A 6,000-nucleotide genomic window follows, 5' to 3' on the forward strand; every position below is an offset into this window, starting at 1 on the left:
GATGCCAAGAGACGGACAGTACCACTTCCCTTTCACTTGTGTCTGGCCCGTCTCTGTAGACTTGTTTTCCACATGTACTGCAATTGTATCGGTATTGTCGTCTCTTGGCATGGCGTTTGATGGGTGGCTCACCTCTTTCCAACTTCTCCTGGTCCTCTTTTGCTGCCTGCCTTTGTCTCCACTGTTGTTGGCGAGTAAGAGTCGCAAGATTGCTGGGTGAAAATTGTGTGGATGCCAGGATGGGAGGAGCAATTGGAATATGTGGTGGAGGCTGTTGAGGAGCTTGTGGATGTGACAGTGGTCCTGGTTGAGGGAATACATATGATGACATACAATATTGTTGCCATGGATTCAATGTTGGGTACCCTTGTAGATAATGAGGTGGGCCTGGCAAGGTACTAGGTAAAAAGATTGAAGACTGATGTGGCAGACTTGACTGAGAACCAGAGTCAGTGTCTGGCAGAAGCAATGTTTCTCTTTGTTGGGCGCTTCACAAACTGTCCTTCTCGATTTTCTGGCTCCACAAAGGTCAAGACCTCATGACCGGACTGTCTTTATTTTGTTGAAAGATCCTTAGCTTTTGGCAAACCCTTTTTAGCATCAGAGAGAGATGGCAGGTCTGTTACTTGTAATAGAGCTTCTCTGTCTGCTCGTTTCTGTCGCCAGTGAATCCTAATTAAGTGATATAAAAGCAATAATTAATGTTATTTATAGGATGGAGACATAGTGAACAGTAGAATGAATCAAAACAAGATACCCGAAAGGAAATGGGTGTCAGACCCACTTTTAAACGATGCCGTAACACATTTTTCCTTAAGAAAAATTCAGAGTTAAGAAATTTTTATGGTAACATAGAAAACTGTAGAGGGAATATTAGTAGGTGGTTTCCTAGTAGGATCACCAAATAAATCGGAATTTCCATAAATAACATACAATGATTAGTATTGATTACAGTAATTAAGATAAAAACTCAGTTACACTGGATCTGCCTTTCATTTTATGATTTAATTTTAAACTATCACCAATACAAAGATCAGCCCTGCAGGTAGGGCGTAATATGGTACCTGCTGCCCCCATTGACTGATCGTAAGAGGCGACTAAATTTGGGATATTATCTTTTCTCTTCTTTGTAAACAACTTTCATCTTCCTAATGTCTCCCTTGATAATGCCTCACTTTTTAGTTGAGCGTTCGCCCCCGTGAGGAAGGCTTTGGGTTCTGTCCCCTTGTCGAAACATACCAGAGTCTTTAAAAATGGTAGTTGCTGCTCCTGCTTAGCGCTCAGCATATTAGGAGTGGGACGACTGGTTCGCCCGATGTCAGTATAATGTGACCGGGTGGGGCGTCCTGCTGGGTGTCTTCGGCAGTATCCTTCAGTGAGGTAGCACTATAAATCGGCAAAAGTTCCGGACGATCACGAGGATACTTAACATGAACATACCGCAGCCTCCAAAAACACACATACGCATTCAGCTCATACATGCATATCGCACGCACGTGAGGTCGTCCTTAAAATGACCTTAGCTGTTGATTGGTTTGGTTTGGTTTATTTTGTTTAACGTCTTATTAACAGCTTAGGTCATTTAAGGACGGTCATTTGAGGCATTGTCAAGGGAGACATTAGGAAGAAGAAAGTTGTACACAAAGAAAAGTAAAGATCCCATATTTAGTCGCCTCTTACGATCATGCAATGGGAGCAGCAGGTACAATTCTAACGCCCTACCTGCAGGGACAGTCTCAAGAAGAAATACGAGGACGAGGAAGTAACAAACCGAAACAACTGATTATGAATGTTTTAATGTCAAATACTATTCGACGATATCGACTTGCTGATACCGCAAACGGATCACTGGGGATATGCTTTAGCGGCTTTACAGATCAACAAAAAATTCGCCACATTTTGGAATACAGAAGAAAGAAGGGTTTATGGAAGGGTATTAAAAGGAATTCGGCATTTCCTCGAAAGGGATGACTAGTAGGATGACATCGGCAAGAAAGACACAATCACTCGATACAAAATAAACAAAAAACAAACAAAAAACAGAAGAGATTCCTGACAGACACATTGAAGAATCTTCATAGGAAATCTTCGTTTGAACAGACGACTGGTTCGCCCGTTGTCAGTATAATGTGACCGGGTGGGGTGTCCTGCTGGGTGTCTTCGGCAGTATGCTTCAGGGAGGTAGCACTATAAATCAGCAAAATTTACGGCCTATCACAAGGAGACTTGACACGAACATACCGCAGCCTCCCAAAACACACATACGCACTCACCACACGCATACATGTCGCACGCACGGGAGGCCGTCCTTAAATGACTTTAGCTGTTAATAGGACGTTAAACTAAATAAACCAAACCAAACCACCCAGAATTACGAGCATCGTATGCACTATTTTGCAGAATGCGACCGTTTTGGATTCTTTTTCCGAAAGCACAGGACAGAGAGACGTGTCTTTGCCAAAAAGCATGAAAATCTCCGATTGAAGACGGAACGATACGAGAGACAGTGCCCATTTCGGTCACAGTGTAGTTGCATATATTTCTAGGAAATCAATACCCTTTTGTTCGTTTGTTCGTTGTGGGGCAATTCTCGCCATGGTCCATCAGGTGTCTGGGCCCACACTCTGCAACTTTAAACTTTAAAAGTGAATATATACACAAATGTAAATACGTTTTGATGCAGAATTCTTGCTCAGCATTTTAATAACCACTAGTTAGGTCCGACAGTAATAACCGTGACATATTTACCCCATGAAAGTCAACAGAAGTCAGTACGCAAATCATAAATATAATAGTTTAGGAATGCGACACATGTGAATACGAATGTATGTATTAAAACACAAATAATAATTATATTTACATTATACGTCACATTTAAATCAATGTGAATGGACCACAGTATATCACAACCAATGCTTGACTTAAGCGTAGGTACTCTGTCGCCTTCAACGGAACGCGATGTTTACCTATGCTGGACTGTTGCCCCGTGTTAGCGGCTCGTTGGGACAGCATTTCACAAATATATACATGCTCTTGATGGTGTGCTCGCATGCGCTCGATCCGACCTTCGAGAAACGGCGACGTGAGGATTTGGAAAGTGTTATAACGAGACTGTTGTAATAGAGTATATAGGGTGATGAAGAGATAAACCTCCTGGTCTGGGCGATAATATCTCAATAGATAACGCTACTGTTTGTCTAGAATCATCATTGCGACCTGATCTTTGACATGAGACACCCGACAAAGAGCAAATCCCTGTCGATATTTTTGACGTCATTAATAGCATAAGCTCACCTACATGCTTTGATAAAGGTAGTGAGCCTTCAATTCCATTATAAGATGTGTTCATCAACTGACCCATTTTATGTCATAATGCAATAATAAATTTCAGTGATATTAGCGATTGGTGGACATTTTCATTGATACTAACTTAATGCAAGGTTAAAACAAGACAGCTTTTAATTATCAATTTTGATGAGGAGGGTTTGCGAAATAACATTTACCAGGTTTACTAGGCACATTGACAAAGAAATAAATCTAGTATAACACCACACCCGGTCACATCACATTGACAACAGGCGAACCTGTCGTCCCGCTCCCTAAATGCTGAGCTTTAAACAGGGACATCAGCTACCAGGCTTTCTATATCTCAATCAGGGGCGAACGCTCAGCTAAATGCTAAATGTCAGGCATTGTCAAAAGAGACATTAGGACAGAAACAATTGCTCAGAAAGATAATAAACGATGGTATCCCAAAGATAGTCGCCTCTTATAGTCTTTGACATGTTATGCCCTTCCTACACGTGTGAAAGATCGTAGATTTTATGCAAAAGTATTCGGTAAATACACAAGTATGTACGCTATTGATTTGTATTTCTTATGGGATCGCAAATATCATTGCTTCGTAAGGTCTGACGATTTGATAATGTACACAAATTGATATTGATAGGCTAATACAACACAAACCTTTCAATCAGCACCGCACGATCTACTAGGATCTACAAATCGTGCTAGTTTATATGATATATTGAGGTGTGCGATTTGCATAAGAACATAAGTAGTGAAGATGTACTTTTGTAAATATTTAATAATTATGATAAAAAAATGTAAAATGTAACTAAATTCCAAACAATAAAATTATTCATTTCAGTAAAATTACCTTTAGTTTCATAATGTGTTAATTTCTTCACGTGGTGTAAATTATGGAAATATAACGTTCAGGTGACGTGACGGGCAGATAAGCTGTAGGTATGAAATAACAAGTCGTCGTGGCCGAGTGGTTAAGGCGATAGACTAGAAATCTATTGGGGTCTCCCCGCGCAGGTTCGAATCCTGCCGACGACGGATGATTATTTTTGTTCTCATTCTCTCCCACACATCCATGAAATAATCTTTATATCTTATGCCTTTATAATACCAGCAAGGGTGAAAGTTGACGATCTTTGGTTGTAAGAGTATCTTAATTTTATATCCACATTGATTATAATTCGACACTATGCTTGAAAACATTTCATTTGAACAAATTTTATTGACATTTGATGGTATTAGTCAAAAGGATTAAATAACAGGCCAAGCCTATATAGATTTTCTCCTATGGTGGCAATTGGATTGTATAAATATAAAATTAATTCATAAATTTACTATGAAATGAAAAAAATTACATGTAACTAACATTTAAGGGAGATAACTCAAACAAACATTCACACATCATTCATACATTTTGCTTATATATACATGTATACATAATATTTGATAATAAAATATTTAATATGAACTTTATAAGAATAATTCATTGTCAGGCATTGACCAAAAGTCCATGTGCATGTATGCACAGGTCGTGCCTGTCAATAATTAAGCGAAAATAATATATATAAATGTAAGATATTATATTATAAATTGTCAGAAAATTACTATCAACCAAAATGTTTAGCAGATACTATACTTTGCATATATAAAAGACTTAGCATACTCAACTGATGACACATGTGACCAATGGCAATGAAGATCGAGGGATCTTTCAGGACACGTATACTTATACATTTTAACAAAAGATGAATGTATAAATTACTATATTATACTTATATTATATCATATATACCCCATATTTATTCAAATATAAGGTATATATAATATAACACAGTACAATACAACATAATATAATAATATACAATATATAATATCATGGCTTATATATTTAAAGCATATAGAGATTAAAGCGTCTCGATTTACCAATGATTAATTGAACATCATTTAATATTTGTATATTTACAAACTTATCACAGTCAGGGCAACTTTGTAAGAAAGTGTTAATGTTAGAATGATAATGATTTGCATAACTATCTACTGAAGTACACAGAGAATGTCTCATAGCATTATACCTAGGACATTCAAAGAAATAATGTGAAGCAGTTTCATTTCAATATCACCGGCACAGGTGGGAGAGTTTAATAAATGATCATTAAATAACTCAAAATTTAAACTGCTACATGAATTTCTAAGCGGACAAATAATGATATTAGCCTTTCTATTTCATTCAAAGAAAATTTGCAGTGAGTCACATTCAGCATTAATATTATTATTAAGTTTGCATTTAAAAGCTGCTAGAGGAGAAGAGTTGAAGAGGTCAGGAATAGCATTGTTTCTTGTGTGGCACATTTGGGGGAAGAAACTGTCAAAGTAATTGTTAGTTCTGCATAGAGGAGGATTGAATAGTCGTGATTGTCTTAGGGAATACGGGTTATCATTTTGGTTGTTAATAAAAGGAATAAGGATATAAGTATTGTGGTGATAGTCCATGAATTATTTTGTACATCATTATGTGTTTGTGTTTATTTCTTCTATCTGACAGAGATTCCCAGCCAATTTCTTCATATGTGATGTTCCTGATCTGAGTCCTGTAATGATTCTGGCTGCTTCTAACTGAACATATTCTAATAATTGTTTTGATTGGTGAGTGCAGTTATCCCAGATTATGTCTGCATATTCTAAAATTGGTCTTAT

At 37.6% G+C, this 6,000-nt stretch overlaps 1 non-coding gene across 1 annotated transcript; it reads left to right on the top strand.

Annotated features, from left to right (window-relative positions):
• The first annotated feature begins 4,262 nt into the window (after positions 1–4,262).
• Trnas-aga lies at positions 4,263–4,344 on the top strand. Its single transcript has one exon. It is a non-coding gene; the product is annotated as a tRNA-Ser (tRNA).
• The last annotated feature ends 1,656 nt before the right edge of the window (positions 4,345–6,000 follow it).

This window comes from Pecten maximus, chromosome 13 (genome assembly GCF_902652985.1).
Source record: "Pecten maximus chromosome 13, xPecMax1.1, whole genome shotgun sequence".
Lineage (NCBI taxonomy): Eukaryota > Metazoa > Mollusca > Bivalvia > Pectinida > Pectinidae > Pecten > Pecten maximus.